We start from the raw sequence: 11,457 nt of genomic DNA, 5'->3' as shown, positions 1-11,457 counted from the left end.
GTTGATAGGCTATCGATCGCACATGTGATGCCAAGTGGCACAGCACCCCACCAGTGTCCCTCACCTCTGTGAAGGCAGTCAAGACGCTTGGACTTCCTGTCTCTCACACGTAGGCGTCTGCTAACACAACCAGCTCCTGGCTCCTTCCACCGTCCCTAGGAATTCCTGGCGACTCCCCCTTGAAATCTCACAGCTGTGTGAGAGTTTGTATGTGGCTGGGGGGAAGCCTCACTCCTCCGGTCCCATTGCTTCTAGAACCTCACCATATAATCAGGGTGGATTCTGTCCGCCCATCGTGAGCCTTCCTGAATCGCTAGCTCCTACCCAGACCAAACCACTGCATCACAACATACACGTATGATTTTCTGTACCAAATGGTCGGGACAATCTCAGAGTACTGGAAATTTGAAGGAGTACCAGAGCAGCATGTTGGGGAAGGTCATTAAAAAGATGTGCCCACCGGTTGACCCGTGAGCTAGACCCAGGAGCTCAGCGACTCCTTACCCCTTCCTCTTCCTTGGAATGTGGGTTGTATTTGCCCTTCCTGCTCCCAGAGCCTGATGCGAGCACACAGCCTTGAGACAGCGATGTGTTGAAAACACCTGCACGGTATACAGGGGGCTTCCGGCCTTTTCCAGAGGGATGGTCCCTGTGGATGTTCCCAGCTTCCTCAGTCAGTCTTTTTCCTACTGGATTTCATTTTCATTATCCTCAACAAGGGTCTCAACTCAGTGTCCCCGACTGCTACCTGATTTAAGTAACTTTACCCTTCTAGGGCACCTGGGGGGCTTGGTTGGTTAAGTAACTTCACCCTTCTCACAGAAGGAGGGGGTTCCTGCACCTTACAAACTTTCACAGTGCTTCAGGCCCTTTTATGGCTGAACCATGGACATGAGAGGTGTCCCAAAAGACAGTACAAAAGATACAGCCCTTACAAGATGCAGAAAGTTTACTCGCAGAATAAGCCTAAAAAAGCAAAGGGTTTCGGGGCACCTGGGTGGCTCAGTCAGTTGAACATCTGACTTTGGCTCAGGTCATGATCTCACAGTCTGTGAGTTCGAGCCCTGCGTCGAGCTCTGTGCTGACAGCTCAGAGCCTGGAGCTGTTTCAGATTCTGTGTCTCCCTCTCTCTCTCTGCCCTTCCCCCATTCATGCTAGGTCTCTCTCTCTCTCTCTCTGTCAAAAATAAATAAACATTAAAAAAAAAAAAGCAAAGGGTTTCGTTGTCACGGGTGGTAAGAACTGTGCAGGGAAAACCGTGTCTCCAGTCTCTCGTGGGAGCGTGAGATGTCTTCAGTCACAGACCCACTAATCTGTGACACTGAGCAAACACTACTGGAATGAGAATTTCCAGCATAGACAAGATTACAAAGGTTGAGATGACAAGGGTCCTTATGCGCCGGGACCTCTTACGACAAACTCCCCTGAGAGCTGGCTGTGTGCTGTGTGTAACTGTATGTCTCAGAATCCCTGTCTATGTGACCTACGAATGCACACTGGTAGGTATGCCTTCTGAATGGCAGAGGCCAAAGAGAACATTCTCGCTGGTCACAAAGCTGAGTTCTCAGGACGCAGAACAAGACAAAAGGGAAAAACCCTGTCCGTTTTTTATGCAGACGACCCACCACAAAGCTTGTCTAAACAGACGCCAGTCTGATTAGAACCTTGAACTCACCAGTCTGTTAGACCAGCTTGAACAGCAGGCTGATGCATCCTATGCCTGTGTCCTACCCTTTGGGGTTTTTTTTTTTCCCTTATGACAAATGACACAACAGACAGAGACAAAGAAATATAGTAACCATCCCTGGGAGGAAAGGGATCCGTAAAAAGCGAGAGTACGCGTAGCAAATCTTTAACAGAGTCACCATACCCAAGGGACTAGTTCCACAAATATTTTCTCCTGCTGATTTAAACTCGGACAAAGACTCTTGCACCTCGGGGGCCACCACACCCTGCAGACAGAGATTCAGGAGGCTGACGTAGCAGGAATTCTTACCTTCCTTCGGCTTTGTGTCAGAGGTCCCAGGATCTCTCATCCACAACAGTCCCGGGAGCGAGCAGAGCCTACCAACTGTGCCCAAACTGTTGGGGAAGGGAAGTTTCTCCCTACCTTTCCTGGTTCTTTTGGCTGGTGTACTAATTAAATCGCCCCAAGACACATTAACAGGAGAAAAAAGAAATTTAATCCACGCGTGCGGAATTCTCATAGATGCACAACCCGAAGAAGCGACCAAAGTAGGGAGCTTTGATACTTTTTAAACAAAGACACAATAAATTTGTGAGGAATTGACGAGGCAAAGAAGTTTGGGGTAGGGGTAGTACATTAGTAAAGAAGTGACAAGTTGCATTTTGTACATTCTTGGCCTCCAATTCCCCATCTCCGGCAATAAGGGTGTCGTCTCCTTTCCTCCTGGTATAGGGAGGGTCCCGTCCACATGGGAGATTCATCGTCCTGCTTCCAGGGAGACAAAAGAGGGTCTGAGTGTCCTTCCCACATCAGCTGTTTCTTAAGTAACTTTAATTAAAAATAATCAATACACCGCTTTGGCTATTTGGGGGCAGACTGACCTGGGCCCAATTACACCTTTTCTGTAAGTTTGAAATTGTTCAAAATAAAAAATGCTAAAAATAAAGCCAGAGTGAGGAAAGCTAGGGGGAAAAAAAAATCCCAGAATGCTGATTTACAAAATGGGTAAAAAAGAAACAAGGTCTCTCTAAGGGGCCACCTCTGTGTTCAGTGGTTTGGGTAAAATGGCCGTCTGCTTAAATTACACTGATTCATTCATACAATAAATATTCACTATGTCTGAATATATTCTATGTCAATGCTATGCCCTGTGGATACAAGAGTGAACAAAACAGACGTGATCCCCCATCTATAGAAGTCAGTGAGCTAGCTGGGGTTACAGGCAAGTAAAAAGGCAATCACAGCATATTTTATGGGCACACACAAGTGCTCAAACCCAGACTTTGGAGATGATGTAGTCTTCCCAAAGGGAATAAGGACCAAGGAGAGGGTGAGCAAAAAGCCAGAAAGGAAGCTGATTTGCAGTGTGTGCAAGTATGTATTAAAATATGTTTTCTATGTTCTCTGACCCAAAGGATAGTGAGTGCTAAAATCTCAGCCCTCTTGGAATCATCTGAGCCCTGATGTGGCAAGTGTTTGAGCAGAGCAATGATGTTCCTTTAGAGATGTCTCTCCAGGCATTGTTCGGCTCTCCATAAAGCAGACTCACCCTCCTTCCCCCATTCCATGGAGGTGGGCATGGGTGGTAGACCAAAAACCATCTTCCAAAAGTGACACAGCAATGCATCCCCGGAGCTCTGGGGATGTATCCGCAATGCCTTATAAACGGTTGCTATGACAACAACCAACCGAGGCAGTTACCTAATGTGTGCTTCTCAACTGGCTCTGACCCACTTGCTCAGTGCTCGTGCTCCCCTAAAGGTTGCTCCCACAGACGCCGTGCTTTACTGGATGTCTGGGGAGTCCTGTGCTGAGATAGTGTTACGGAGACTTGGCGTATGGAATGTGAAAGAACTCAAAAAGGAATAGCCACGGCATTTGGGAAAGAGACTAGTAATATAAAGTGATACGCATCTGTATTAAAATAACAGATTAAAGCTTAATGAATCTGGGGAGTTCATTGTGCATGAATCAGCATAAATTCAAGACTTTTCGATGTCTTGCCTTCTTTTGAAATTGCCATGCTCTGCTTGGAACATGCCTAGAGCAGTCTTGCCACCCAGGTTATAGGACGTTGACCATTTTGCATGAAGGCACAGAGTCCTAACTCTTGGTCTATGAAAGAAGGTAAGACTGAGTCACTTTTTGTACATCAGCAATGCCATCTGAGTTTTCTTGTTAGGAGCAGCATTGGGCTGGACCAACTGGGGACAGCCTAGAAGCAATCCATACTGGTGGGACTGGACACAGTATACTGGTGGCATTGGTCAAGCAGTATCTACCCTAGCCCCTCAGAGAAGCAGAGCTTGTAAAAGAACCTTGAGTCCCTGTAGGCTGGAGGAAAGATGTTCCTTTTTCTCTCGCAAAACTGAAGAACTGAGTGGGCTGCCTGCCTACAAGGCTATGTTGAATAAGAGCCTTGTAGACGCTTCAAATGTGATGCAGCTGCAAAGCCAGGTAGTGCCTGGTTGAGATCATGAGAAATCGGGCTAAAATGTGGGGCCACACCCAGGTTAGCTGGGATACGCCTGTCACCTTAAATGCCTTCAGACTTGTCTGGAGGGTTCCAGTCCAGTGGGCTTGGAGGGCCAGCATGCTAATAATGAACACTAAATTCTTTCTGGGAACTTGTTCAGGAAAAACGTAGAGAAGAGCCATGGGGATCCGTACTTGATCTATTCCCACGGAAGGCTTATACCAAGAAGTTATACCAAGTATAACTGGGGATTTTCGAAAAGTAAGCTCTCAGAGCAGCTGACACAGAACTATTTGCTGTGAACGTCACCTGCCACAGTTGTGACCCTTGGTCCTCACATCCAGCCAGTCCCGACCCCTGGGCTGATCTAGGGCGCGCTCCCTAGCCCTACCTCCTCTTTATCTTTTATAAGCTCCCTTATTGCGAAACGTTGACAACCCAGCCTCTCTGCACCCTTGGGAAAGGATGGAGGGAAGTTTAGACAGGCTCTGGGAGGCTCATCACCCCACCCCTGCCCCTCCAATCATTCACTTGTTCAAGAAATATGTATGAGGGCCCTAGGGGCGGACACTGCTAGGTGCTGAAGATGTAGAAGTGAATAAAGAGATAATTCCAACTCTCAAGGAACTGCCATTCCGTTGGGAGAAGACAGACAGTAGAAAAGAAAACAAATACACAAGATAACTTCTAATTGTGAGAAATTCTCTAAGCAGAAAGCTTGACAGAAAGTGGCTGAGGGGCTAGAGAAGGTGGACCTCTCAGTGGCCTCTGGCCTAGTATGCTGGTGGCAACCAAAGGCTGCAGCCCTCAGCCTCCAAGGAAGAAGGGAACCACCTTGGGGGCGGGGGGTGGCATGGGGGTGGATCCCTCTGTCACTTCAGCAGATTTTGGCATCTGAGCCTTGTGGTCAGGCAACCCAGCCAGGCCACGGGCAATCTTGGCCATGAGTTTGGAGCCCAGGTAAGTGAAGCCAACCTCTGCTAAGCAAGAAAGCTCTCATCCAGAGCATCTTTGTGCCCGGGTGGCCTTGCCCCATAGGTCCTTGAAAGAGAGAGAGGAAGAGCAGCACTTTTGAGGGGGCAGAGTCAGAGGTCCTAACCCTTGGTCCGTGGAAGAGGCAAGATTGAAACATCTTTTCAAAACGGTGAACGTTGGAGTGCCTGTGTGGCTCCGTCGGTTAAGCCGACTTCGGCTCAGGTCATCATCTCTCAGTTTTTGAGCTCGAGCCCCACGTCGGGCTCTGTGCTGACAGTTGAGCCTGGAGCCTGCTTCCGATTCTGTCTCCCTCTGTCTCTGCCCCTCCTCCCTCTCAAAACTAAATAAACATTTTTAAAAAAAACGATTAATGTCAACAGCAACAATGCTTAGCAATAGACTAGGTAACTCTTGGTCAGAAAGATCACCCCCTGTCTCTTTCGATTACCTTTCCCCCCACCCCCTGCTTTCAGCTGATTGGCCCTTGTCTTCCCTGCACTCCCTGGTCCCACCATACGTCTGGCAAACTGACACTCGGGAGAGGCAGTCAGCAGCAGGGGCTGTCCCCAGATGGCCAAAGGGCTCCGAGGTGTGGACACCTATACTGAGCAGGAAAGATGCCCCTCCCACCCCCATGCTGACACCCCCCAATCACCAGCATTAGGTACATTCCTTCAACCTCAGCGGAGGACGGTGCAAGCATACTACTCAAAAATCAGCTCTTAAATCTTGTTGAGGATCCCTGGTATGTGACCAGTTTCTTCTCTGTTGCTCCTTTCAAGATTCTCTCTTTGGCCTTCGACAGTTTGAGTATGGCATGTCTACGTGTGATTTCATTTTCAGTTACACTTTTCACCTCCAAAATTTCTATGCATTTCCTTTTTTTATCAGTTCTGTCTCTTTATCGATGTCCCCTATGTCATGAGAGCTTGTTCGCCTGGTGGTCTTCAGATCTTTGCCCGTGATTTCTTTTAGCTCCTTGAACATACTTAAGACAGTTGATTGAAATTCTTTGCCTGGTAATTCCAATGTCAGGGTTTCTTTGGGGGCAGTTTCTATTAATTTCTCTTTTCCTACGAATGAGCCGGACTTTCTTGCTTCTTTTAATTTTTGCAGAAATTGTACTTTTTTAATGTTATAACCGGCAACACTGGAAATCTGATTCTCTCCCTCCCCTGGTGTTTTCTGTTGCTGCTGTTTATTATAGTCGTTTATTTAGGGAACTAACTTTACAGTCTGTATCATTTTTCATGGGTGGTCTGAATTCTCTGTTCCCATAGTGGTCAATTAATGATGAGACAGAGGTTTCCTTAGATGCCCTGAACGACAACGCTTCTAATCTTTGGGGAGAAGTTTTGTGTGCTTGGTGAGGCACCTGTTTAACATGCAGCCACACGCTTTAGAACCCTACCTTAACCTTCACTTCTGGCTTCTTCAGAGCCTCAAGGTCAGCAGCAGGTTAATCCTGAGGACCCTCTTGTAGTCGTTCCTAAGAGCATGCGTACATGCCTGAGTCTGCACGTGGACTTCCATCGTTCCAGAAATTCGTCATAGCTTTTCACAGTCCTTTTAGGTATCTCATTACCCAGCCTTTCCTCCCGAGCTTTGAGGTTACTCTTTGGTTGGCTCTAACCGTTACCTATCACCTCAAGCAGCAACTAAGACGTTAGCCTGTTAGCTTGTAAAGTTTTCTTTTTTGGTGTGTGTGTATTTATTTATTTTTGAGCGAGAAAGAGCACAAGCAGGGGAGGAGCAGAGAGAGAGAGGGAGACACAGAATCCAAAGCGGGCTCTGAGCTCTGAGCGGTCAGTGCAGAGCCCGACACGAGGTCCGAACTGTGAGATCATGACCTGAGCTGAAGTCAGAAGCTTAACCGGCAGAGCCCCCCCGGTGCCCCAGTTTGTAAAGGTTTTCGACAAATGGCTTTCGGGAAGCAGATGTAGCAGTGGGCCAGGTCCAAGTTAGGCGAAATAAAGACAAGCTTTTGAGCCAGTCTTCCAGGGAACCACCATACAGTCAGAACAAATAATGAATGTAGTTCTTTGTGAATGAGGTTCATTCTGTTTCCTCTGGTACTAAGAATAAGTACTACTGAAATGGGGAGTAAAGAATGGGGTTGGGATAAGTTAAAACACCGCAAAGCTCTTTATCGTTACCAAGAATCAGCCATTTTTCTTGAATAACTATTCTCTGAGTTGCTATAAGCCTTTGGTTAATTTCCAGAGTTTCAAAACATTGCTTCTCACAGATTTGGCCCATTGTTTGCTGCTTTTATAGAAGGATGGAATTTAGAGGGCTTTATTGCATTGTTTTGTGACCTCTTCACCATATTTTTTGACATATTTTTTCAGCATATAGTTTCCAGCTTGATTTTTTTTTTTTCTTTCAGTACATTAGAGATGGGTTTTCTAGCTTGCATTGTTTCCAACAAGAAATATGCTGTCATTCTCACCTTTGTTCCTCTGTTCACAGTGGGCCTTTTATTCTCTCTGGCTACATTGCAAGTTTCTCTTTACCATTTATTTTAAGAAATTTCATCGTAATGTGCCTTGGTGCGGTTTTGTGTGTGTGTGTGTGTGTGTTTTGTTGTTGCTGTAGTCAGTTTTTGGTTTCATTTGCTTTGATTTGTGTGTGTGTGTGTGTGTGTGTGTGTGTACTTGGGTTTCATTGAGCTTCTTGGATCTATGGATTTATCATTCTCATCAACTTGGAAAATCTTTCAGCTGTTAGTTCTCTCTATATATTTGGCTCCCTCCTTCCTTCAAGGGCTCCAAATGAAGTTACATTTAACCATTTGAATTTGTGCCACTGGCGGGCTCACTCGTGCTCTGTTCTTTTGCTTTGTTTTGTTTTGTTCGGTGTTCTTTTTTTCCCCTATGCATTTGATTTTGGATGGTTTTGATAGTCATACATTCAGGCTCGCTAATCTTTTCTTCTGATCAGCTGTCTGATCAGCTGTTAATCCTAGACAGTGCATTTTCATTTCACACAATATAGTTTTCATCTCTAGACGTTCAATTCAGATATTTTTTTAAGATCTTCTGTGTCTCTACTTAACATATTCAATCTTTCCTCTACTTTCCTGAACACATGGAGTATAGTCATGACCATCGTTTGATGTCCCCATCTACTACTTCTGTCACTCGTGTCATTCCTGGGTCAGGAATGATTGATTTTTTTCCCCCTCATATGGGCTGCATTTTTCTTCTTCTTTGCCTTCTTAATAATTTTTTGTTGAATGCTACACATCATAATTTAACTTGTTGGATATATCGCAGTCTTACAAATACTCTCGAACATTGTTTTGGGGCACAGTTAAGGAACTTGGAAACAGTCTGATCCTTTTAATGTTAGGTAGGACTGGACAGTCATGTAGCGTAGGGTCAATTTTTCTCACTTCCGAGGCAAGACTTTTCTTAGCCCTTTTGGGATGCCTTATGAATTCTGAGGTATTCTACTCTGGTTTTTGAGAACAGGCACTATTCCAAGCCCTGGGTGAGCTTCGTGCACCATCGCCCCCTCTAATCCTTTTGAATGGCTCTTCCTCTGGCCCCTGGTAGTTTCTCACATACAGTACTAGGCTAAATACCTGACCAGCGCCCTCTGCATATCTCTGGAGTTCTCTCTTCGTGCGACTCACTTGTCTCCGGCACTGTGCCCTGAGACTTCTAGCCACTTTGGCTTTACCAGACTCCCAACTCCATCCCAGCTTAGGGAGACTTCTGGTCTCTGCCTAGCTTCTCTCTCCATGCATCATGTCCTAGGAATGCCCTCCAGGCAGTAAGCTGTGGCCATCATAGGGCTCACCTGATTTGTTTCCCACATCTCAAGGCTCACTTTCCTGATGGTCAGAGTCTGAAGTGCCATTGTGTCATTTACTATTGTCCTTCTTTTGTTGTTGTTCAAGCAGAAAGGTAAGTCAAGTCCCTGTTACTCCATCTTTTTTCTTAATCGAAATATAGTTGACACACAATGTTATGTTAGTTTCAGGTGTATAACATATTGATTTAGCAATTACATACCTTGCACAACGCTCACCACAATAGCTATCGTTACCCTATGTCATTGTACAAAATTATTACATTATGAATAGACACGTCACTGAAAAGTAAACACAAATGGATTTTAAATGTCTGAAAAGGTTCTCATAAGCTCACTGATAATATGAGGAATGAGTATTAAAATTCAGATTACTGGATATAACATTCCATGGGCAAAGGTTAGTAAGTGTAATAACACTTTGGTAAAGATATAGGAAAATACATTTCTCAGACATTGTAAAATTAATCATCTCAATTAACCATCAGCTCATGGCAATTTAGCAAAACCTATCAAAATCTCAAATGCACACACACTTTAACCCACCAGATCCATTTCTAAGAATCTATCCTACAGACATGTTCTCGTATGTATACAGAGATGAATGAACGACATCATTGTTTATGATGGTAAGAGATTGGGAACAATTTAAACATCCATCAGTATGAGACTTGTTAAGCTATGTATGTTGTAATTGTAAAAAAAAAAAAAAGAGAGAGAGGGATATTTAATTAATTAATTAATTAATTAATTTTAATTAATACATATAAGGTATGTTATTAAGTGAAAAAGAAAAAGGGCAGTAGTATTGGAATGAAAACTAAAAAGTCAGGAGGAAAGAAACCTTAATATTCATAGTATATTCTCGTGTAATTTTAATGTTTTGTCTTGCATGCGTAATTGTTGCGTTTACAGGCAAAAACCCAGTTGAAAATAACCAATTTCAAAATATATTATTCCAAAATCGCTGTTTTCAGTTTAATGATCAATAATAAGAGATAGTTTTATGAAGACCAATCTAACTCTGGATGTAGCAGTATTTGGGGGAAATGGTAGATTTTCATTAATAAGCCCAGTTCTTGGTTCCTCCTTGTACCCATGCCCTTTGTCTTTCTTAGATAACTTGTTCAGGGGTCTCTCACTATGGGTGGGACATAATTCCCCACTCCTGACATCCACGTGGCTGGCTTTGGCCAATACCGTGAGACTGAGGGTGGAGGTAAGCTCTAAGCCTGGGCTTCGAGAGACTCTGAATTTCAGTTTGCTCCCTGTGCTTCTGCTTTCTTCACGAAAAGGACAAGCCCAGGCTCACCCACCGGTCCCAGGAGGGGAATGAAAGCCAGACGGATCAGATCTATTCCAAATGAGACTGCTTGGCCATGCTTAGCCCAGAGCAAAGCCCCCTGGTGACCCACAGACACATGAGCAAGCCTCGCTAAGCTCGGCCAAGCCCTGGCTCATGACCTGTGAGCTCTAATAATGAATGACTGCTGTTCTCAATGGTTGTTAAGGTGGTTTGTTACACAACAACTTCTAACCAATTGGGCTGGTGTCGAGGTGTTTGAGATATTACCCTGGGTGATGTATGGTGAGACCAGAGAGAGAAAGTTGAAAGACTTTTACAGCTTTGTTACTTACCGTTCCCTGGGAGAACACAGCACACCATGCAGGGCCACTCAGGGAAGCACCAGGTTTGGTCAGGAGGCAAAACGAGAAAGGAGAACTGTGGGCACTGTGGCTTCTGAAGGAAGGAAGGGGCAGGCAGGATAAGCAGGTTTAGGACTGGCCAGTGTGAATAATTTCCGGGGCATAGAGTCTGTCCTTGACCGTTTGGTTCCTGGCCCTGGGAAATTGGGGCAGCCGTATGGTAGCCCGTGTGTGTGGTGGCCCAGGTGTAAAAACCTGAAAGGATAGAGGGTGGATTTAGCTAATCAGGAAGAAGAACTAACCAGCTTCTAGTTAGGACCTCAAAACTGGGTCAGGAGAGTGTCTTTTAAAACTGCAATACACAGGGTCGTATCCCCTGTGGTCTTACGGACTTTATCCTGTAGGATATGTGCTAAGCAGAAGCCAGAAGCAGGAATCGTGAGGAGAGGGAGGAAGCCGTACCACTTTTTCTGACTTAGCCTTGGAGGTAATAGTTCCCGTCTTCTATATTCTGTCCCTTAAGGTAGTAGCAAAGTCCCACTGGTGCAAGAGGAGGGAAAATGAAGCATCTCTTGGTGACGGGTGTCCAAGTGCCGGTAAAGCATCTGGACTAGAGACATTTCTGTGCCGATTTTTGGAAAACACAATCTGCCACGAGGGGGTGGAGAGAGAAAAGTTGAAGACGGGAGGGGAGCACAGGAGCGATGAGGTGGGGGTGTCTCTTAGGCGGGAACGTGCAGAGGGGCACGAGTGAGTTCAGCCGCGAAGAGCCCAAGGGAGGAAGCGAGCAGTCGCTGCCCCGTCCGTGGTGGAAGCAATGCTGGGAGACGTGGTAGGCAGCTAAGAGCTCCCA

Source organism: Panthera leo, chromosome C2, assembly GCF_018350215.1.
Source record: "Panthera leo isolate Ple1 chromosome C2, P.leo_Ple1_pat1.1, whole genome shotgun sequence".
NCBI classification, from domain to species: domain Eukaryota; kingdom Metazoa; phylum Chordata; class Mammalia; order Carnivora; family Felidae; genus Panthera; species Panthera leo.
Note: the sequence above shows the minus strand (reverse complement) of the source record.